The 24,651-nt window shown below is 40.4% G+C and overlaps 1 protein-coding gene across 10 annotated transcripts in view; it reads right to left on the bottom strand.

Annotated features, from left to right (window-relative positions):
- PPP1R12B (protein phosphatase 1 regulatory subunit 12B) overlaps positions 1-24,651 on the bottom strand; it is a 229,912-nt gene that overhangs the window by 47,772 nt on the left and 157,489 nt on the right. The window lies entirely within an intron of this gene.

A 24,651-nucleotide genomic window follows, 5' to 3' on the forward strand; every position in this document is an offset into this window, starting at 1 on the left:
AACATTTCTAGGCCAAATGCTTTCTAAGCCAGTGGGTTTAGCCCCAAAGTGACAACTCACTTCTCTCTGGGCTCTTGGAAACTCTATCCAGCCCTTCCTTTTCCTACACCAAATTTATACTTTTTCCTTCAAATCTTCCCAGCATGCCACTCTTTTTTCCTCTAATTATCCTGACATTTTTCTTTATTCTTATGACAAATTTGTGAAATTAAATGAAGGGAAGTGATCAACTACTTGGGGGTTGGTCTGAGGAATACAGGTTGGCAAGGGTTTGTTAGAAGAGGTCTTAATTCATTCCCAATCTAAAAAAGCTTAAGAAGACTGATTAATTTTACCACAAACCAGAACTATACTGTGTCTGAAAGGCCAATTATCTTGGGGATTCAGATCTATGAATCTTACATTTTAGATCCTACTTACACAATTAATCTCATCTGATAAGAATGAGTTTTTCTCTATTACATCTCTTCACTTAGAAAAGAAATATTGATGTAAACCTAAATAGTAACAGTCCCATAGCAAGCAGGATTGTCTAGGAAAGGATTAGGAGGGATACTTTTTTACTTGGAAGAATGAAAGTCATCAAGTTACATTATTCCTCAAAGACATGGCAAGGGGCGCCTGGGTGGCTCAGTGGGTTAAAGTCTCTGCCTTTGGCTCAGGTCATTATCCCAGGGTCCTGGGATCGAGCCCCGCATCGGGCTCCCTTCTCAGCAGGGAGCCTGCTTTCCTTCTTCTCTCTCTGCCTGCCTCTCTGCCTACTTGTGATCTCTCTGTCAAATAAATAAATAAAATCTTAAAAAAAAAAAGAGAGAGAGAGAGACATGGCAAGAACAAGTCTGATCAGTCAGTTTCCTGACTTGTTTCTGTAAGGCTTATACAGTGATTTCATTACTCCTTGGCAACTAAACAGGAAATGTAAAAGCCTACAACTCCCAACTATTATTCCTGTCTCTCTTTATTTCTTTCTTGTATCAACTTCTAGGCAGTGGTAAATTCTTTTATATTTTAAAGTGTTTCGGGGCACCTGGCTGGCTCAGTTGGTTCAGCGTCTGCCTTCAGCATGGGTCATGATCCCAGAGTTCTGGGATCAATCCCCAAAAAGGGCTCCCTACTCAGTGGAGAGCCTGCTTCTCCCTTTCCTGCAGCCCCCTCCCCCCACTCATGCTCTCTTGTTCACTCTCTGTCTCTCAAATAAAAACATAAAATCTTAGGAGAAAAAAGTGTTTTAACATATGCTATCTCACCTGATCTTCTCAATACCAAGAGGCAATAACCTGGTCTAGCCAGCAGATTGGCTTTATACAGGAGGGTTGAGCAAATAGACAAATATTAAGGCTAATGGGGGCTAGGTTTCTCAATGTTGGCGAAGGCAGGTATAAATAAGAGAAAAGGGAAACCTAGGATAAACCTTGTGATACGCAGGATTGAAGGTATCGGTGTGAACAAGTGATTTGCAAAATATACTGACATAAATAATGAAAGGTGTAAGAATGTGGGGCACCTGGGTGGCTCAGTGGGTTAAGCCTCTGCCTTTGGCTCAGGTCATCATCCCGGGGTCCTGGGATCAAGCCCCACATCAAGCTCTCTGCTCAGGAGAGAACCTGCTTCCCTCCCTCTCTCTGCCCACCTGTCATCTCTGTCAAATAAATAAATAAAATCTTTAAAAAAAATACACAAGGATGTGTGTGTGCACATGTGCCTAAGTAAATGCATCTATGTGTATTTCCTTCCTCTGTGCACCGAAACATGTGGGAAGACCGACACTCTAGCAGCATTTTGCACATCTAGTACCCAGATGGTTGTCTCTACATGCCACTCTCCATTAATAGGAACGGGGCTCCCTGAAGAAATGACTAATGCCAGAGTTGGGGCAGGGATAGAAAATGAGCCTGGGTCTCTTGTGTTGGAAAGTAAGGAAGCACTTCACAATAATGGGAACATGACAAAAGGACATGGAGACCTGTTTAAAAAGCCAAACCTGGGGGCACCTGGGTGGCTCCATTGTTAAGCATGTGCTTCCAGCTTAGGTCATAATCCCAGGATCCTGGGATCCAAACCCATATTGGGCTCCCTGCTCGGCAGGAAGCCTGTTTCTCCCTCTCCCACTCTCCCTGCTTGTGTTCCTGCTCTTACTCTCTCTCTGTCCAGAAAATAAATAAAATCTAAAAAAAAAAAAAAAAAAAAAAGCCAAACCTGAAATAATCTGAGCATCAAAGTAAATAATAATTGTGAGAAGTTACAACCCACTGAACAAAATAGGAACCCATGAGCACACATTAATATAAATAAATGAATGATAAAAAGAAATGATGACAGAAAGTTCTTCCTTACAATAGAATGTCTACTAATAAATGGAGAAGTAATGAAATTAGAAAAATGACCATTTTGCAAAATCAGTCCAAGAAAGGAACATAGTGGATACCAAAGATAGACAGATACAGGAGGAGGAACTAGATCTTACACAATCTCACAGTTTCACCTCATAAAATATTTATTAATCACAAAGGATGAAAAGGGAGCTTTACTGTAGAGAAACCTAGTGGCCACTACCTTAATCAGGTAACCAAAGCTCAGCATCACTTTTGTGACATTGTAAAAAAGGCACAAATTGGGTATACTTATGAGGAACCACTGGGCCCAAATTGAGGGACATACATGACAGGACTGTTATAAAAAATACCAAGGTTGGGGCACCTGTGTGGCGCAGTCTGTTAAGAGTCTGCCTTCAGGGTCCTGGGATCAAGCCCCTGCATTGTACTTGTGTGCTTTCGCTTTCTGTCAAATAAATATAAAATCTTCAAAACAAAACCCCAAAACATCATGATGAAAGGCAAGGGAAAGACCAAACTAGAGAGACACGAGAATCAGATCTAATGTGAGATCCTGTACTGGATCCTTCCGCTACAAAGAACATCATTGGGATAATGGCGAAATTTGAATGTGGTCTCTGGGTGAAGAATATTCAAGGGTTTTGGACTATTTTTTTTTTTTAAAGATTTTATTTATTTGAGAGAGAGAGCACGTGAGCAAGCACAAGAGGGGGAGGAGCAGAGGGACAAGCAGACTCCAGGATGAGCAGGGAGGCTGACACAGGGCTCCTTCCCAGAATCATGACTGAATTGAAATCAGATGCTTAATTGACTAAGCCAGCCACACGCCCCAGTACTATTCTTTTTTTTTTTTAATTTAAAAAAAAATTTTTAAAAGATTTTATTTATTTATTTGACAGAGAGAGAGAGATCACAAATAGGCAGAGAAGCAGGCAGAGAGAGGGGGAAGCAGGCTCCCTGCCGAGCAGAGAGCCCAATGTGGGGCTCAATCCCAGGACCCCAAGATCACGACCTGAGCCAAAGGCAGAGGCTCAACCCACTGAGCCACCCAGGTGCCCTGTCCCTGTACTATTCTTTTTTTTTTTTTTTTAAAGATTTTTATTTATTTATTGGTCAGAGAGAGAGAGAGAGCGAGCACAGGCAGACAGAGTGGCAGGCAGAGACAGAGAGAGAAGCAGGCTCCCCGCCGAGCACTGAGCCCGATGTGGGACTCGATCCCAGGAGGCTGGGATCATGACCCGAGCCGAAGGCACCCGCCCAACCAACTGAGCCACCCAGGCGTCCCTCCCTGTACTATTCTTAAAATATTTCCATAAGCTTGAAATTGTTTCAAAAGAAAAAGTTAAAAAATACCCACTCAGTTCTTTCATATTATGAGGGCAGGAAATGGGGGTAAATGAGGTAATGTCTTTTAACTCCAGAGAACTTTCAAAACACAGCCTCTCATTACAGATATAATTAAGATTTTGTGTTCACCAAAGAACTGGATTTGTTAATGGCAGTAAGCAATCACTTAAGCACAATGAACTAAGTGAGATTCATTAGGTGGCCATGAATCAACTTAGTGGTTCACAAACCAGATGAATAAAAAGTGAAACAGAAGGGCGCCTGGGTGGCAGTGGCCTCTGCCTTCGGCTTGGGTCATCACAGGGTTCTGGGATCAAGTCCCACATCAGGCTCTCTGCTCACCGGGGAGTCTGCTTCCCTTCCTCTCTCTCTGTCTGCCTCTCTGCCTACTTGTAATCTCTGTCTGTCAAATAAATAAATAAAATCATTAAAAAAAAGTGAAACAGAACAGCAAATGCCAGAGTATATTACACATGGAGTAAGGGAATGCTTTCATGGAACCGTTGTTTTTTTTGGTTTTGTTTTCATTATTATTTTTTAAACACTTTATTTATTCATTTGAGAGAGAGAGAGAGAGCATGAGCGGGGAGAAGGTCAGAGGGAAAAGCAGACTCCCCATGGAGCTGGGAGCCCGATGTGGGACTCGATCCCGGGACTCTGGGACCATGACCTGAGCCGAAGGCAGTCGAGGCAGTCGCTTAACCAACTGAGCCACCCAGGCACCCGGAACCGTTGTTTCTGTTAGAGAGAATACATCTATATGTATCCTGGGTCACAGTGTAAAATGGATTTCTTACTGTGGGATATGGTCAAAAAGTCTGAAAGCAAAGAACAAAGAGCCAGTACAAGTCCTTCACTGGGGAGAAGCCAAAGAGTAGTTTCTACTCTGGCATGATAGGACTCACATCCTTGAGTTATCAAACTGGCAAAAGATATGTGCTTTGAACTCAATCTGACCTAATATTATATTGCTTGAGCAGTAAAATCTGAATACTACAAGAAGTCACTATGTACTAAATAAAATTTTCTTTTTTGGTGGGATTTGGTGGACAAACACCAGAGAATGATTTTATTATCGCTGATAAAATTCCCAGAAACATCTCTAGTGTCAGACTGTCAGGGTCTCACTACACAAACACTCAGACTACCCAAATGCACCGTGCAAATACTCTGTGTGGTCTAAGGCACGAACGGAGATTCCCTGAATGTCACAGAAGGGCTTTAACTAAAGGAACCAGTAGTACACCCCTGATTATCATCTCAAACAGGTATGCTTGGAATTCCAACTCTTTTTTTTTTTCCTAGTTGAAGAACACGGATCCTCCTTTCCCCCAATAAACCCATAATTCAGGATCAACAGTGTTCATTACCATATGAACAGGGAGACTGTAGTTAGAATTTGTAAGCATCTTGCATTTTGGGTATTAAACATGGTATTATTAAGTTAACAGAAAAAAACATTTTAGATACTCTGCTTGCTGTATTTGCTCTTCCACACAGATTGGAGCCTGTAGAAGGGATCCTGATGTTTATCCAGGATAAATTAAAAATATTTTTTTAAAAAACTTCATCTGGTAAAGATTTTTTTTTAAAGAATTATTTATTTATTTGACAGAGAAAGAAATCACAAGTAGGCAGAGAGGCAAACAGAGAGATGGGGAAGCAGGCTCCCCGGCTGAGCAGAGAGCCCGATGATGCAGGCCTTGATCCCAGGATCCTGAGACCATGACCTGAGCGGAAGGCAGAGGCTTTAACCCACTGAGCCAACCAGGTGCCCAATCTGGTTAAGATTTTGAATAGGGCAAGGATTAAGAGTATATAAGGACAGAGAGAATGTGAAGCCAGCTAGAAAGAACATAATTTGCTCTTTGGTTCAGAGCCAAACTAGTTTTTTAAAATTCCTGAGGGCAGAGTAGACAAACATGAATGGATGTGAATTGGAAGGGGGTGGATACACCTGCAGAATTATGTACCAACTAGGAACAACGTCTAAAAGTAAACCTCATAATTCTACTAGATTGTAAAACATACAGAGGCTTTATTTTATCAGTGTCTAAGTAACAGAAAATCTAATCTCTTGGAACTAGTTACTTTTAAAATGAAAACGATCTCAGAGTGGTTTCACAATCTCAAATGGTCCCTATCTATGCCTTCCAAGTTCTTTCGTTAAAAAAAGGAAATACAGTAACAGAATTAAGTTCTGAAGTGCTTCTGGCGAGGGGGATCAGAAAAGACCCATTGGCACTTCTGAATGTCGGATTTGAGCCTAAACTATGAGATGTTTAAGTCAATAAATAAATAAATGTTGTATGACTACAGTCAGAAACATCAGGCCCAGACTTTACTGATGGATAAGGCCCCACACCTGAAACTCAATCATCTAGAACTTTAATCTCTAAAATTCTATTTTTGGCATAGTGCCAAAAGAATTCTTTCCCATCACCCCATTTCATCAGATGTAGTAAAAGTAGGGGGCGCCTGGGTGGCTTTGTCAGTTAAGTGTCTGCCTTCAGCTCAGGTAATAATCCCAAGGGTCCTGGGATTGAGCCCGGTGGCAGGCTCCCTGCTCTGCAGGGAGTCTGCTTCTCTCTCTCCCTCTGTCCCTCCCCCCACTTGTGATCTCAATCTCTCTCTCAAATAAATAAAATCTTAAAGAAAAAAAAAAACAAACCTTGGAAAGTTCCTCTTGGAAGGTAAGCATGGCTTCCAAACCACAAGGTCTTCAAAGCCTAAAGGACATTGTTAAATTGGCAGACATTACCTAGTCTTTCAAAAATTTTTTTATGCTGCTTCCTGCAAATCAATGCAGGAAGCTTAGTTTATAAATTTCTAAGTAGCCACAATATACAGTATTCTAGTTTAGATTTAGGGAAGAAGGTAATGAGTCAAATATTAACAATTAAGAACCATAAATAGTTTAAGATCCCTGTTCCTCCTTTTGGAACTAAGAGTTTGAAATAGAGCAATCATTCTCATCCCATTTATGAATATAAGGGCCAAAGAAAACATTTTATTTATTTACTTAGTTACTTATTTTTAAAAGGTTTTATTTATTTATTTATTTGTCAGAGAGGGAGAGAGAGAGGGCACAAGCAGGGGGAGTGGCAGGCAGAGGGAGGAGCAGGCTCCCCACTGAGCAGGGAGCTTGATGCAGGACTCCATCCCAACTATGACCTGAGCAGAACACAGACACTTAAATGATTTAGTTACCCTGGTGTCCTGAAAATATTTTTATTTTTAATCATCAACTGATACTTTTCTTCCACCAATCTATCTAATACTATAAAGTACTTACTCCATGCAAAGTACTATTAGGGTTATATAAAGTTCTTTAAGACACGACTGTTGTCTTCAAAGAGATTATAGGAAATCTCAAGATTTACGTAATGGCAAAGTGAGGGCTCCATACTGCTAAAATTAATAATTAGCACCACAATGAGATATCGCCTCACACCAGTCAGAATGGCTATTATGGAAAAAACAAGAAATAACAAGTGTTGGTGAGAATGTGAAGAGACAGGAACCCTCATGCCTGTTGGTGGGAATGTGAACTAGTACAGCTACTATGGAAAACACTATAGCGGTTCCTCAAAAACCTAAAAATAAAAATACCATATGCCATAAAAAAGAATGAATTCTTGGCATTCATTATAACATGGACGGACTAGACGGTATTATGCTGAGTGAAATAAGTCAGACATAGAAAGACAAATATTGTACGATTTCACTTATATGTGGAATTTAAAAAACAGGACAACAACAACAAAACAGAACAGATTCATAAATACAGAGAACAAAATAATGGTTGCCAGAAGAGAGGGGGTTGGGGGGTGGTTAGCCAAAACAGGTGAAAGGGATTAAGAGGTACGAACTTCTAGTTATGAAATAAACAAGTCACAGAGATGAAAAGTACAGCATAGGGCGTGTAGTCAGTAATACTGTAATAACTTTATATGGTGACAGATGGTGAGTATACTCACTGTGGCACGGCCTGATGTATTGTCAAATCACTATGCTATACACCTGAAACTAATATAACACTGTAAGTCAACTATACTTCAATTAAAAAAAAAAAAGAATTGTAGGTAGGGGCACCTGGGTGGCTCAGTAGGTTGAGTGACTGACTCTTGGTTTCAGCTGAGGTCATGACCTCAGGACCCCAAGATCGAGCCCTGCATCAGGCTCTGCACTCAGAAGAGTTTGTTTCTCTCTCTCTCTTTTTTTGCTCTCTTCTTCTCCCTCTGTCCCTCCCTCGAGCTGGCACTCTCAAAATAAATAAATCTTAAAAAAAAAAAAGAGAGAGAGAACTGTAAACATAAAAAACAAAAGTCAAAAAACCCAGCCAAGTCCTACTCTTCCATATGATTTCAGTGTAATTTCTTTTTTTTTAAAATTTTATTTTATTTATTTGACAGATCACAAGTAGGCAGAGAGGCAGGCAGAGAGAGTGAGGAGGAAGCAGGCTCCCCACTGAGCAGAGAGCCTGATGCGGGGCTTGATCCCAGGGTCCTGGGATCATGACCTGAGCCGAAGGCCGAGGCTTTATCCCACTGAGCCACCCAGGCGCCCCTTCAGTGTAATTTCTAATTTCACGCTAAACAAATAAGTTGTTTCTAAAGGCGACCATCACGAGCGCGCAGCCAAGTCAGAAGAGCAGTGAGAGTGAGAGCTGTGCACTTACTCCTCCATTGCTTTTTTGTTGTGCTGAGAGCTATGCACTTACTTCTCCTCTGTTGTTCTGGCTACTGGGCACCTAGAGGGATCACGAGCATTACTTGGGGGATATATGAGAAGTTCTGAAGGGAACAGGAAGTTCTTTGTCACATACTCCTTTGTCCTTCCATTTTCCCATCTTAATCCTCATTTTTAATTTATGTGTTATGAAAATCTTCCCCCTTCTTTGAGGATGGGGAAGATCGATGATGGTAACTCATGTTTAACGATTCTTCCTGCGGAGATGCTCCTGAGTGAGGCAGACGTGTAGGGATTTTACTGCGAAATGACTCTCTTACCCTCAACTTCTCCTTTGAAATGAATCACTGCAGAGTGAAGAGTCAGTCGGCCTTCATTACAATATAAGGAAATAAAGAGCAGAAGGAAGTCATGCAATTCTTTCCATTTAATAAAGGGCTTTTGACATGTGTTCTTTACGAAAAAGCAATAAAAGCTAAAAATCAGACCAACAAAACACAACCACTAAAAGGCTTGTGTATAGTCTGGTGGGTTGCAGAGGGAAGGAGCAGGAGATAATGCCATTTTGGAAGTACAAGGTAGGAACACAGAAGCAAAGTGAGATAAGACCTACGAGTTGTCTAGCATGGAGTTCACCCGTTTTTATTAGTCTACAGCACATTTCCCATGTTGCTCTCATACACTTAAATAATGTCCCAGTGTTATAAAAGTTTAAATCCCAGAAACTCACTTAAGGGTAAGGGAGTATTACAGATCCTTTAAGAAACCTGTCCCAGAATTAGTTTGTAGGTTTAGTGTTTTGCAATTAAGTTTAAACTGAGTAACAGAAAAAGACAAAGAGAAGTGAGAAGCTACCTCCTTTTTCATGTGAATTAACTTATGTAGTTTTTCCTCTAGTCACACTTTCTTTGTAGGCTGTATCTGATAGCAACAGCAGTTAAGTAAAGTTAGGTGGGACCCACAAAGTCAGAACGGGAGCGGACGTTTTTTCCCCAAGGGTGGCGGTGGGAGTGGGGGCAATCCTCCCTTAGGGGCATGTGCAAACATGTGGGGACACTGGCTCTCACAGTGACTGCAGAGTGCTATCAGCATTTAGCAGGCCAGGGTCAGGGGTACTGAATGTGCCCTGCTCTGCTCCAGACAGAGCCACACGAGGAAGGAATAACTTCTCTGTCAAAATGCTCACAGTACACTGGATCAGTCAAAATGTTTTAACTGATCAGAAGCACTAACAGAGCAAATTAAATCTTTTTTGATTAGCTTAAAAGTAGCCCAAAGGGCTCTCTCTATAGGTTATATGTCTGGTTAAACACTGAGTAAGTACTTAAAACAGAGTAACTTTTGTTACAGTATAAATAGTAAAGAGTTTTTAAAATTTTTATTTGTATTTCTTATTTTTTGAGAGAGAGAGCAAACATGCACGCTGGTTGGGGTGAGGGGGGAAGGAAAGGGGAGAGGGAGAAAGAGTCTTCAGCAGGTTCCATGCCCAGTGCAGAGCCCAACTTGGGGCTCAGCCCCATGACCTGAGCCACAAAAAACCAGTCACAATCGACTAGACCACCCAGTGCCCCAAGAGTTGTTTTTAAAAGTTGTTTATCTTAATAAAGTTGCTTTAAAAAGTCAAGGAGAGGGGTTGCCTGCGTGGATCAGTCACTTAAGCGTCTGCCTTCGGCTCAGGTCATGATCCCAGGATCCTGGGATAGAGCCCCGGCATTGGGCATCGGGCTCCCTGCTCAGCAGGGAGTCTGCTTTTCCCTTTCCCTCTGCCTCTCCCCCTGCTCATGTGTGCACCCTCTCAAATAAATGGATAAAATTTTAAAAAAATCAAGGAAAATGATGAATACTACCACATTTTTTATAATACCATAATATACTTAATTATACTTTAGAGTAGTCTTGAAAATAAATTTGTTGGGTGCATAAAGATATGTTTGATATTTATGTTGTGCTTATAATCTGTATATCGGGCAAAATGTACAACCATCTGGTGGCAACATGCCTTAAACTAAGCCTCAGAATTTGGCAATAATGAGTTTCTTGACAATGTAAACTACAACTTAAAAACAAATTATAAACACAAAGGTTCAGAAATTCTACCTTAAGTTCAAGTTTTTTAACTGTCATCAGCCTGATTTATTATTTTTTGTAATATTTTGGTAACTTTTTTTACAGCCTATATATTTGGCTGAATCCTCCATCAGGTGGTAAGAAAAGGAACAATATTTCCCATCATTAGTGATGGCAGAGTTTTAAGGAAAAAGGTCATTACTAAGAAAAGCAATCTATGTATGGTTCATGTAGAAATTTTAAATCTTTCATATCTGTGAATTTATAGTTGGTCGAGATATAAAATCTGCTCCACTCATCTAGGTTTACTAAGACTACTACTACTCCATAGCATTAAAAATGTAGTTAGAAACTCAACACTTGGGATGCCTGGGTGGCTCAGTGGGATAAGTCTCTGCCTTCGGCCGGCTCAGGTCATGATCTCAAGGTCATGGGATGGAGCCCTGAATCGGGGTCTCTGCTCAGCAGGGAGCCTGCTTCTCCCTCTTTCTTGGCCCGCTGCTCTACCTGCTTGTGATCTCTGTCAAATAAATAAAATCTTAAAAAAAAAAAAAGGAGAAACTCAACACTTAATTTTCTTATGATAGTACAGATCCTGGAAAAGCCACGAAGGAAGTTTCCTAGTCTACAACGAACTGGCATGCACTTTCTGCTTTGCAGGTACTGCTGACATACACAGCGTCAATGGGTGTCCATATGCTTTATGAGCTGTCTATGTGCCGTGTATATATGCTCTATGTCCATGCTCTCCGCTAAAAATACTTCAAAATAGTTGGAAATGGAAGATACCACTGCACTGCTATCGGTTTAGTTTCTAATGCCCTCATTTCTCTTATGCTCAAATTATTTTCTTCTGTGCCAAGTGAATCTTCTCAATATCCAATTTTTCCTTTTTCTGCCTTTCTCATTTCCACCGGACCTAAGTTTGCCCCTTCACCAGGGATCTGCCAGAGGAAGTTTGAGCTTTGGTTCTGGCTAAAAAGTACAGCTATAACTCTGAAGAGGACATAAAAGTTTCTCCCTATACCTAAAGTACCAGAGATTTAAAAAAAAAAAAAAAAAAGAAAGCCATTCATTACAGAGAAAAAGTTGAAAGATAAAACACTTCAAAGGGAGAGTAGTATTTTTTGTCCAGATTATTTTTGCCCATGGCAGGTAAAGAACAGTCTACGTACTGTTTAATAAGAAATCCATTTCAAACTCCCACACCATAACGTCATTCAGAAACATGGCTCCTTTAGTCAGCCATGGTTGGGGGGGGGACAATTCCCAGGGTACTCAAGTTAATGGTCCTGTCAACCCCGTCATTCCCACATTGCAACGCCAATGTAATTCCATATAAACACAATTATGTGCAGGCAAACCCTGCTGTAGAGTATAAATATAATGCTACATATGCATTTCTCCGAGAGAACAACGTATAAGGCTCATGAGGCATGGCAATGTTTGTGGCAAAGAGGACCAAAGTGGGGATCGAATTAATTAGATTCCTGGAGTGTGTTTCTTAGCATGCAATTCCAGAAAGAACTAAGCTCCATGATGACTGACTGACTGACGGGCATATATAGAACCACATATTGCTTTGAGCACAAAGGGCATATAAGAACTAATACTGAGTGCGCTGGGCACTGTTCTAATCAGTTTGTAAGATGCTGCATGTAATGTTACTATCTGGGCTAGTCAATTTGGGTGGTGATAATAATGCATTATTGGAGTTAAGGTCATAGTCCCTATATGTTTAGTTAACACATATTTAAGCAAATAAACCAAAAAAATAAAATTACCTTTTCCATACCAGACTACTGGTGACCTAGCTATCTTACAAATGTATACTACTGGTCCTAATACAAATTGACAGTATACAAAACCTATCATTAAAACTGGAATCAAAACTCTAAGAGCAAAGCAAATCTGTTTTTTAAAAATATTTTATTTATTTGAGACAGAGAGAAAAAAAGAGAGAGAGAGAGCAAAAGTGGGTAGAGGCAGAGGCAGAGACTCTCAAGACTCTGTGTGGAGCACAGAGCCTGACACAGGGCTTGACCTCAAGACCCTGAGACTTCGATCTGAGCCAAAACCAAGAGTCAGATGCGCAACCGACTGCACCAGCAGGCGCCCGGAAAGCGAATCTATTTTTAACCACCCAGAAGGATGATCATGAAGTCTGATGGTCCAACCAGAGAAACCTGTACCACCTAGATATAGTCAAATGTCTTTTTTTGTTACATTTTAAATATTCTGAGTACAGCAGATACACAATGTTATAACAGTATCAGGTGTATAACATAGTGATTTGACAAGTTTATACTTTATGCTATGTTCACCACAAGTGTAGCCACCATCTATCCTCATACATCACTATTACAATTTCATAGACTATATTCTTTATGCTCTGCCTTTTATTCTCATGGCTTGGTCCACTCGTAACTGAGAGCCTTATCTTCTAACCCTTTCCCTTCTTTTTTTTTTTTCTCTTTTTTTACAGAGAGAGAGAGAGAGAGAGAGAGAGATTACAAGTAGGCAGAGCAGCAGCCAGAGAGGGGAGGAAGCAGGCTCCCTGCCAAGCAGAGAGCCCGATATGGGGCTCGATCCCAGGACCCTGAGATCATGACCTGAGCTGAAGGCAGAGGCTTAACCCACTGAGCCACCCAGGCACTAACCCTTTCCCTTCTGGCAACCGTCAGTTTGTTCTTGGTATTTATGGATCTGATTCTGCTTTTTATTTTTTATTCATTTGGTTTTTTGTTTTGTTTTTTTTAGATTCTACGAACGAGTGAAACCACATGGTATTTGTCTTTCATCTCAGTCTGACTTATTTCACTTAGCGTAATACCCTCTAGGTCCAATTCATGTTATTTCCAATGGCAGAAGCTCATCTTTTCTTATGGCTGCATAATATTCCATGGCATATGTATACACACACACACACACAAACACACACACTCATATCTTCCTCATCTGTTCATCTATTGATGGACACTTAGGCTGCTTCCATACCTTGGCTGTTGTAAATAATGCTGCAATAAACATGGGATGCATATATCTTTTCCAATGAATATTTTTGGGTCTCTTTGTGGGTAAATACCCCAATAGCAGAATTAGTGAATCATATGGTATTTCTATTTTTAATTTTTTGAGGAACTTCCAGTTTTCCAAAGGGACTGTACCAACTAACATCCTCATCAATAGTGTGTAAGGGTTCCCTTTCTCTCCATATCCTTGCAAACACTTGCTATTTCTTGCGTTTCTCATTTTAGCCATTCTAACAGGTATAAGGGGGTATCTCATTATGGTTTTGATTTGCATTTCCCTGATGATTAGTAATGCCGAACATCTTTTCCTGTGTCTGTTGGCCATCTTTGGAAAAATGTCTGTTCTGGTCCTCCGACCATTTTTTACTCTGATTTGTGTGTGTGTGTATGTATGCGGAGTTGTGTAAGTTCTTTAAATATTCTGGATGTTAAGCTGTTTTTGGATATATCATTTGCAAACATCACCCACTCAGTGTGTTGTCCTTTTGTTTTGTTGATGGTTTCCTTTGCTGTGCAAAAAGCTTTTTATTTTGAGGTAGTCCAAATTGATTATTTTTACTTTTGTTTACTTTGCTTTAGGAGACATATCTAGACATATCATTATGGCCAAGTCAGAGAAATTACTGCCTGTGTTCACTTCTACAATTTTTATGGTTTTAGATCTCACATTTAAGTTTTTAATCCATTCTAATTAGTCAAATATCCTTATTGTTCCAGTCCCTAGTCCTCTTTTTTTTCTTTAAAGTGTTTATTTATTTATTTATTTGTCAGAGAGAGAGAGAGAGAGAGAGAGAGCGAGCGCACAAGCAAGGGGGTGGGCAGTAGGCAGAGGGAGAGCAAGAAGCCCGATGCAGAACTCGATCTCAGGACCCTGGGATCATGACCTGAGCAGAAGGCAGATGCTTAACCAACTAAGCCACCTAGGCATCCCTTTAGTCCCCTTTCCATCATGTCATATGGTCTGATGGCTTTAAATACCATCTGCCCTCTATATGCTCCAAAGATACAACAGCTCTGTCATTTTTCCAGCTGGATATCTAACAGGTATCTTAAACTTAATATATCTTAAAACTGGATTCCTGGTTTTCCTCCCCAACCTTCAACACCTGCAGACTTTCCCATGTCAATTGACAGCAACTCGATCTTTTCAATTCCTCAGGCCAATAGACCTTCGAGTCATCCAAGACTCCTCTTTCCCTCACATCCCACAGATCCAGAATATATCAACCCTCAACACCTCTACCACTGCCACATGATCCAAGTTCCCATCATTTTTCTTGCCTGGATTACCATAATAGTCCCCCAGCTTCTACTCTTGTCTCAAGTCTAATCTCAATGCAGCAGTTAGAATTTTTAAAACTTAAGTCACATCATGTCACTTCTCTACTCAAAATCCTGCAAAGGCTCTTCATTTTATTCAGAGTAAAACACAAAGGTTTACAACATCCTATACCTACATGATCTGATTCTCTTTCCTATAATTCTCCTCTATAATTTCTCGTATGTGCCAGAACTTGCCCACCCCATGACCTTTGCTCTAGCTGTTTCCCCTGCCGGGAACACTCTTCCTCCAGATATCTTTGTGTTAACTCCCTCACCTTCTTCAAATCTTTGTTCAAATCTCAGTCTGTCAACAAGGTTTACTCAGGCAACCTACCTGATACTACAACCTGTCTTCTTTCCAACAATCCTCCTTATTCCAACTCTTTTTATTTCAAACGGCATCTATCACTAACAGGCTATATACTTCATTATGTTCATTGCTCATTGTCTGCCTCCTCCTCCCTGCTAGAATGTTAAGCTTCACGAGGCCAGGAACTGTCTTGCTGACTAATGTATTCCAAATGCCTACAGCAATGTACGGCAAATATCAGGCACTCAAATATTTGATAAACGAGTGAGTGATGTTGATTTTAAATTTAGTGTGATCTTCACAGTACACACATTCATGTGTGCTCTATATCTACTGGATCAAGAGGGTTAATTATGTTGTTCAAATCTTTTATGTCCTTAAGTACTTTTGTCTATTTGACATTAATTTCTGATAGAGGTGTGTTAAAATCTGCAAGGCTGAATGTCAATATACTATTTCCTTGTAACTCTGTCAGCTTTTTATAAATTTTGAAACTGTGTTTCAGTGTCTACAGTCCATTATTTTATATCTTGTTTGTGGGATGTTCCTTTTTTTTTTTTTTAACAAGTAAGAAATATCTTCCTACAAGTTGATGCTTTTTGCTTGAAATTATCTTTTTTGGGGGGCTCCTTTTAAAAAAATATAAATTCAATTAACATAATTAAATTAAAATAATACAGTGTCAGTGTATTATTAGTATTTAGTTTATTATTAAAATATATAAAAAATCTAAATTCAATTAATTAACATGCAGTGTATTATTAGTTTTAGAGGTAGAGTTCAGTGATTCATTAGTTATATATAACACCCAGTGGTCATTCCATCATGTGCTCTCCTTAACACCCATCACCCAGTTACCCCATCCACCAACCCCCTCCCCTCCAGCAACCCTCATTTTGTTTCCTATAGTTGAGTCTCTTATGGTTTGTCTCCCTCTCTGTTTTCATCTTATTTTATTTTTCCCAGGTTTGTTTCTTTTAGGAACCAGAATCATGCTGTATGTGTTGTTCTTTGATGTGCTTGTTGAGATGTTCTCAGCCTAGCACACTCCTTTTACCCATTATATATTCCACGGAATTAGTGTCACTATCCAGGATGCTTCATTCTGCTGTTCTAATTAAGCCCAGTTTTGTGCACAGACTTGAACACAGGGTTGGAATCTGGGGAGCAGAGTGTCAGTTTGAGCTGCTGGCAATCTGAGGTGAAGGTGTGTTGACTTGGCATTGAGCAGGTGGCAGGTGGCAGGAAATTATCTTTTGATGGATATTAATGTTGTCATATCAGTTTTTTTCTTCGTGGGTATCTGCATATATTTTTCCCCATATTTTTTTTACCCCCTTCAGTATCATTTTGAAGACAGCATAAAGTAAGTAGAATAATCTGAGTGCCTCTCTGGCTTTGTAGATTAATTTATGTTCATTATGATAGCTTAAGTATTTTATTTTATATCTCCTATTTACTATGTTTTCCCTTTGTTTCTTTTTATCTCCTTTCCTGCCTTCTACTGAATCGAGTAAATACATTTTTAAAATTACCTATTTTTTCAGGGGCGCCTGACTGGCTCAATAGAAAGAACATGTGACTCCTGATCTCAGGTTTATGAGTTCGAGCCCCATGTTGGGTGTAGAGGTTATTTAAATAAGTAAGTAAACTTTAAAAATTTTTTAAAAAATTACCAATTCTTCCACTACGGACTTAGGAGTTGTATCTTCTATTTCTATATTCCTCTTTAGTGGTTATTCCTACATTCAACACATGGTTATTTAAATGTCTTTTTTCTTTACAAGTTTATAAACTTAATCAGTATCTCTCTACGTAAAATAAGGACCTCACCATGCTTTTATATATTTAACACATTGTTGTTGCTAGAATTTTAGATCGTTTTTTACACATGAAAGAAAAAAGTTAGCTTTATCACCATATTTTAATACCTCTGCTCCTAGTATTCCACTTCTCTTTTTGCTGAAGAACATCCTTTGGTTCTTTCATTAGCAAGAGTTTGGGGATTGAGAAGTTAGCCCCTGTATATCTGCAAATGCCTTTGTTCCACTCTTGTATACACAAAGCACTGCAGAGAATTGTAGGTTTATAATTGTTCCTCCACAGTACTTTGAAGATACTGTCTACCTCAGCCAGAGCCTAATGCTGATTTGATTACCATTTTGTTGATACATTATCTGTATTTTTTTCTTTGCATTTAAAATTTTTCTCAGAGCACCCGGATGGCTCAGTTAGTTGGGCGTCTGACTATTGGTTTCCACTCAGGTCGTGATCTCGGGGTCATAGGATCGAGCCCCATGTCAGGCTCCAAGCACAGAGACTGCTTCAGATTCTTTCTCTCCCTTCTCTGCCCCGCACTTTGCTCTCTCTCTCTCAAATAAATAAATAAAATCTTAAAAAAATTTTCTTCTCTATATCATTAATATCCTACAATTTCATTATGGAAATGATTAATAGCTATGGGTTTATTTATTGTGCTTTATGGATGAGGTTTTTCTATCCTGAGGACTCCTTTCTTCGTGGATTAATATACTCTATTGCAATCTTCGTTACTATCCCCTTTTTCATTCCCTCTCTCTGCTCCTTTGTGCCTCCTGGCAGACGTGAGCTTGAGCTCCTCAGGCTGTGTTCTGTGTCCCACTTCTCCGCCATCTCCACGCTGCACTGAGATGTTTTCTCCGCCCTATTTCCAGTTCATTGGTTTTTCTCTGAAGCTGGAAGCAGTACGCCGTGCAGTCTCTCTCTTCTGTCACCTCATTAGATACTGTTTTCATTTAAATATTACATTTTCACTTCCAAGACCTTGAAGTGGTTCTTTCTCATATCTTTCTGTTCTTCTTCCTTTTTTTTTTTTTTTAAAGATTTCTTTTTTTTTTTTCCTTCCAATTTGTCAGAAAGAGAGAGCGAGCACAAGCGGGGAAGCAGCGGGCAGAGGGAGAAGCAGGCTCCCCACTGAGCCAGGAACCTGATGTGGGACTTGATCCCAGGACCCTGGGATCATGAGTTGAGCCAAAGGCAGACGATCAACCAACTGAGCCACCCAGGCGTCCTACACACCTTTCTGTTCTTGTTTTATTACCTGTTATTCTTGTTTTGTGGGATCTAACTTCTTTTGTATGTTGAGAATTTTAATTTAAAAACCCTCTTTAGACTGTTCTATTACCTTTTCCCTCAGGTATCAATTCTCTCATTTGTTGGGTCTCCTGACTGCTTTTCATGGTCTTAAATTTTATGAATTCTTTACAGGATTTTGAGGACTCAATTTCTATGACAGTGTTAAAATATGAGTATCTGTCTCTACAGGGTGGTTTCAAGTTGCCTCATCTTAGACCTGGTAAGATGCTGGCCTTGAACCCCATCTTAAGTTGACAGCTCTGGGTTCTATCTTGAGTGGGTCCTTGTGCTTGTAGCCTCTAGCTGCCCTTTCTAATTTCTGGCCAGGTGCAAGCGATGTATTTCTACAATGCTACTGGGATGAGCTGAACTAACCCAGCCCACATTTGCAGGTAGCATAGTGTGTTCCTGGTTCATGCTCTGAGTAGGCAGAATACTTACAAAAAAACTCTGACCCAATTGCCTATATCCATTTATAGTTCCCCTCCCACAGTGGCTTTTCTCTCCATTATTGGCCCAAAGAGACTTTCCATCTTGTTTTTAAGTATGATTGTGTACTTTTAAAAATCTTTAAAAAATATTTACCCACTACTTCTTAATTTTGTAATGAGAGGAACAGGATTCAGTGTCCTTACCTTGCCATCCTGACTTGGAAGTCCTAGGAGTAGCTTTTATTTTTGAAATAATAACAGTTCAATTCTCCTAATCTCACCAGTCTATAAACATTAGCAAATACATCCAAGGTTTGAACTCAAAATCAACTGTAGTGGAGGAACATTCTGATTTCTTGTAAGTAGTTTGGATTAAAATATCTAACAGATAGATTGAAAAACCAGAAATGGAGGGAAGATTATTTTAAAAAGGTAAGAAACTTGGGACAGCAGCAGACTTAATTTAGACCTTGTGTATAAACTCTACCATAAATGGAATCAGACTGAGTAAAAGAAGAGGGTGCTTCCCGCGACCTTGGGCCAGCACTGCAGCCAGCAGAGTCTTGTCATAAGCACCACCTGCCCTCCTGCACCTGGAAGAGAGCCATCAGCGCAGTGGAAAGAATGCCTATCTGGGAATTCAGAACTGTTCTAGCTCATTCTCTACCACTAAACTATTGTACAGCAAAGGTTAAGCCATGATCCTTTTTGGGGTCCCAGGTATTTTATCTGTAAAATAAGGGAGCTGGGCGAGAAGAGCTTCTAAAGTCCCTTCCAGAAATAATTTTCTGTGATCTCAACAGTTTGGTACTTCGTCAGTACACCGAGTCTTTCATTCTTTGGTTTGCTGAGTCAGTAACTTGCCAGGTAAAGGAAGAAAACCATGCATTCCTGAAGCCAGTCTTCAAAAAACTGAAACTTACAATCACCAGAGGTATGGCTTTTTTTGTTCACCACTCTGCAAAGGAACAGCCTACTGGTGCCTGGTGACGGGAAGAAGTTTCCATGTGGGTGTAGACACAATCTAAATTTTAAATAGAGAAAAGCAAACCAAGCCAGACCAAAACAAAACCCCTACATGCAGTCTCAGACACCACAGAGGAAAACAGGTCTTTTCTACAAACATATCTGTCACTAACAGTTGAGAAGACAATGAAAATAAATCATATACTGAGCACATCAAAGTGCAGAGAGCAGCAAAAGTGGGCATCCTGCCGCAGTCACAGGACGTGAGGGGTCTGACTCTGCCCATTGTAAAGTCTGCACCATGACAGATTTCATGTAGGGGAGAGAATGAGGAAGGAAAGAATAAAGTTGGAATTCTACTGAAAAGAAGGAGAGTGGATTTAAAATCTAAAAATTCCATTAAGGTGGCAAGGAAAACTCAATGATCTTAGAGCTCCTCAGCACCTGGACTAAGTCACAATGTGAATTTCTATGAACTGTTTAATTTTACCACATTGCACTAAAAGCCACAGAGATTCCAACTTCATAGATGCAAAGATGGAGAATTAGCATATGATCAGTTCCACTCCCAAGCAGTCTTCAGACAACATTCTAAAGACACTTAAAAAAACAAACAAACAAAGAAACCCCAGAACCCAACGTTCACTGAAAGGCACCTTACCATCCACATGCTATGCGTGGGGCACAGTACTCTGCAGCTACAGTGCTATGTGTGGACACAGACGGTATTAGGGGCGGGGTGGGTGCCCAGGAGACTTGTGACTCCACCATCCAGTACTTGTACTCCATCAGAAACACACAACCCATCACCAGAGACAGAAAAGGTGCTCTGACAAAATTCCCACTTGGTTCAGTCTTCACTTTCGGGCAAGCCATCACTTTAAGGAAGTTTGTGTGGCCAAAGCATTTAAGGAAAAAAAAAATATATATATAAGTAGCATGGGAGCATTAAAGAAAATAAAGAAAAATAGAAAAAAGCCAGTCATATTCAGTCTCACCTTAGAAACAAAATCACTGGTAACACTCTGGGGACTCTCCCCCCTGGTCCTTTTACCTGGACCTGGGTGTCCTTTATCCCTTCACAGTTGTACTCCTATTATATACATAATTGTACATCCATATAGTAATTGTACATCCATATAGTAATATTTTATCATAAGCATTTATCCAGGTTATTACACTATCTTTGTAACTCAATTTTAAATGGCTGCCTCATACTCTAATCTATTCCAAGGAAACACCCGTAAATGGCTAGTAGTCAGGGAACAGGAAAGCAAACTATGATTCATAGTATTCCCCTGCATGGGTGAATCATAGTTTACTTAACTGTTGCCAGAATACTGGACAGTTAGGTTGTTTCCAATTCTTCCACCATTACGAACAGCTAAATGGACTCAATCTGTTTTGTTCAATAGTACATAATAGGTACTCAAGTATTTATTGAATGAATAAACGTTTATAGAGCTACATACATATAATATATCGTGAAGAAAATCTCTGTATATAAAGCTTCCTGACCTTCTTATATTTAGGACTGTTTCTTAGAGAAAGATTCCCATAAGTGGAAATTCTGTATAAAATTGGGGCTTTTCATAGTCTGACAGTTTGCTTTCCAAAAAGGAAGTATTAACTTGCATTCCCAACAGTAAAATACACAGAGGCCCATTTCACTATACTCACATAAATTGGGCATTATCTTTTCAAAATCTTTGCTTATTTTGGTTAGTGGGGGAAAAAAGCCCTACTTACAATACTGATTTTTAAAAAAATTTATTATTTGACAGACAGAGATCACAGGTAGGCAGAAAGGCAGGCAGAGAGAGAGGAGGAAGCAGGCTCCCCACTGAGTAGAGAGCCTGATGCGGGCCTTGATCCCAGGACCCTGGAACCATGACCTGAGCCGAAGGCAGAACCTTAACCCACTGAGCCACCCAGGAGCCCTACAATACTAATTTATAGGTTTGAATACTAGTGAGGTTATGTACTTTCTCTTATAGAGGTTAACCACTGTCCATCTTGAACTAGTTTTCTAATAATCTTTACTATCTAAATCAAATTTATTCCTTAAGCTCAGTGGTAGGCTGCAATTAAAGAAAAAATATTTTTAGGGAGTAAATTCTGGAAGAAACTTTGTTTAAGGAACTAACCTAAATGCATAGCTGGGAAGAACTTATTCATAGTTCATGCATTATTATTACACTGCAATGTGCTTTTATTAATTGTCAAGTTGGAAGCTAGAACTCTCAGTTCTTGACCTTTCCCTAATACTTATCTGCTATATAGCTCTGTTTTATTTGTGTCATTTTTCTGGGGTGATGATGTAGCTGAGGAGGCGGAACGGTGGGAGGAAAAGGTTCCCATATAATTCTTCTGGAATTTTTCTTTCAGGAAGCCATTCTAGATTAATCCAGAACCTCTAAGGGTTATTTTCCACACCTGCACTCTATTGAACTTCTTTAGCTATGATAATCTTGGGGTGGCTTAGCAGAACTTTGTCAATCCTGAATTAGGCTTTCTGTCTGAAGGTGCTCTGTAAACAAGTAAAACACAAAAAAAGGTAAGACGGTCAGAGAAAACATGGTAGGCCTGGACAACATGATCAGTAATGAGAACCTGACAGTGACTGATGATTGCATCTCACTAGCTAATCCTTTCATAATTGCTAGCATAACATGGAAAATGCGCCTCTGGGGTAGAGGAATATTTGCTTTTCTTTTTTTTTTTTTTTTAAGATCTTATTTATTTGACAGAGAGAGAGAGAGAGATCACAAGTAGGCAGAGAGGCAGGCAGAGAGAGAGGGGGAAGCAGGCTCCCTGCTGAGCAGAGAGCCCGATGCGGGGCTTGAACCCAGGACCCTGAGATCATGACCTGAGCCGAAGGCAGAGGCTTAACCCACTGAGCCACCCAGGCGCCCCGAATATTTGCTTTTCATTCCTTCAAAATATGCTTGCAGGAGCAGGCAAAAATGTTGGCCTACCATCTGTTCTCAACAAGGAGAGGGGGCAGAAATGTGGAATAAGGACCGTTAAGAGGAAGCCCAATTCAGAGTAAAGCATGGAATCAGACAGTCACCACAATCTGCCAAATGATATGGTGATTAGATGTGTTTGAACTCTTTAAGTCTTTACAAAGTCTTTCTCTCTCTCTCTTTCCCTCCCTCCCTTGCTCTCTCTTTTCTTTTCTTCTTTCCTTCTTTCATAGCAAACCATCTTGGAGCTTTGCCTACAGAGCGAATGGCTGCTAACCAGATGCTATTAAGCCCCAGGAAACTCACTGAGCTCATTATTGTGGACAATCACAAAGAGAAGGGGCCATTAATTCAGCGTCACCCAGACCACCACACTGCTCTCACAGCAGCAAGATCTCCTTATTGCCAAATCCACCGGGTACTGTGGGGTTCTCAGACTCTACGTGGATTATAGAATCAAACTGGATATGATTACAGAGGGCTGTGGTAGTTACGGTTTGTCTTTCCAGCAATTTATCCCTTTCTTTTCTTTTGGTAACAGGATCCTTTTAGCCTGTGGGGAGCCATACACATAGCTGACCTTCTCCTAACCCTCCCCCTGCAGTGAGGGGTAGCTGCTGCTGCTGCTTCCTCATTATCACAACCATCACTACGGCTGTCGTCATCATTACCATCACCATGGCAGTTACCATTTATTGAGCACTTACCACGTCCAGCACGGTAAGCATTTAAAGGAATGACCTATGTGATAGCTACTGTTATTTCTTACATGTTAGAGTTCTAAGACACTGAGGTACAGAAGGAGTATGTACTTTGCCCACGGGTGCACAGTAAGTAGCAGAGCAGGGATCTGAACTCAAATTCCTTGGTTCCAAAGTGCTGGCTCTTAACCACTACGCTTCACTGCCCTTCTAACTGTCTAATCTCTGGCTACACAAATAGGCTCAGGAGGTTTACCTGACCCAGGCAGGGTCAACTGGATAGACAGACACTAAGACAGAGACGAAATTCTTCCTCTTGTGGTCTACACAGAGGAGGAGGCAGAGCTCCGATGACCAAGTTTTAGCCTCCTGCATTTAGCTATGCCTGATACCAGCCTGGATCAATGTGCAGATTTCTCAGTTACATAAGCCTTTTGCTTGAGCTATATGAAATTACATTTCAGTCACCTTGAGTCCTTGACACTTTTCACTCCCTTGTTTGACGGGACATACTCTTTCCTGGCTCTTTTGCTTCTTCTCTGACCATTTCCTCCCTGATCTCTTTCATGGGCACCTCTCCTCCTCGGCTTATCCCTTAAGGTGTGGCCCAGCCTCTGTCCTAATCTGCCTGCTCTTCCTTTCTCTCAGCAGTGATCCTCCTCAGCGCCCCACAATCATTCTGAGAGGCCTCCCCTGGGAAATGTGCTCCTTTTGCCCATTCTGCTTCGGAACCATTGTGATGCTGAACCAGTTACTTAAATGAGTGCATCCCTTACAACAATGGGAAAGAAAAAAAATTGAGAAGCAACTGTTCTACAAGTTATTCTTGGAAAATATCACCTTTTTTAAAAAAGATTTTATTTATTTATTTATTTGACAGAGAGAGACCACAAGTAGACAGAGAGAGAGAGAGGAGGAAGCAGGCTCCCTGCCAAGCAGAGAACCCGATGCAGGACTTGATCCTAGGATCCTGGGATCATGACCTGAACCGAAGGCAGAGGCTTAACCCACTGAGCCACCCAGGCGCCCCGGAAAATATCACTCTTTTCAGAGTTCAAAACTATTACCAGCAGACTGATACCCTCTAACTCTTTATTTCTAGCCCCCAAACCTCCCACACTTCAGGCCTCTGTATTTAACTGCCGATAGGATATTTAATTTCATATGTCTGATAGGTACCTCAAAGTCAGCACGTCCAAAAGCAAACACATTATCTTCATCACAAACATGTTCTTCCTCCTGAATTCCCGATCTCATTAATGGCATATGATCCATGCAGTCATCAAAGTTGCAAATAGGAATGTCATCAACTGGACTGTTCTACAAATCTTCATGGAAGACATACCTAAATACTAGATATTCTGCT

Source organism: Meles meles, chromosome 17, assembly GCF_922984935.1.
Source record: "Meles meles chromosome 17, mMelMel3.1 paternal haplotype, whole genome shotgun sequence".
NCBI classification, from domain to species: domain Eukaryota; kingdom Metazoa; phylum Chordata; class Mammalia; order Carnivora; family Mustelidae; genus Meles; species Meles meles.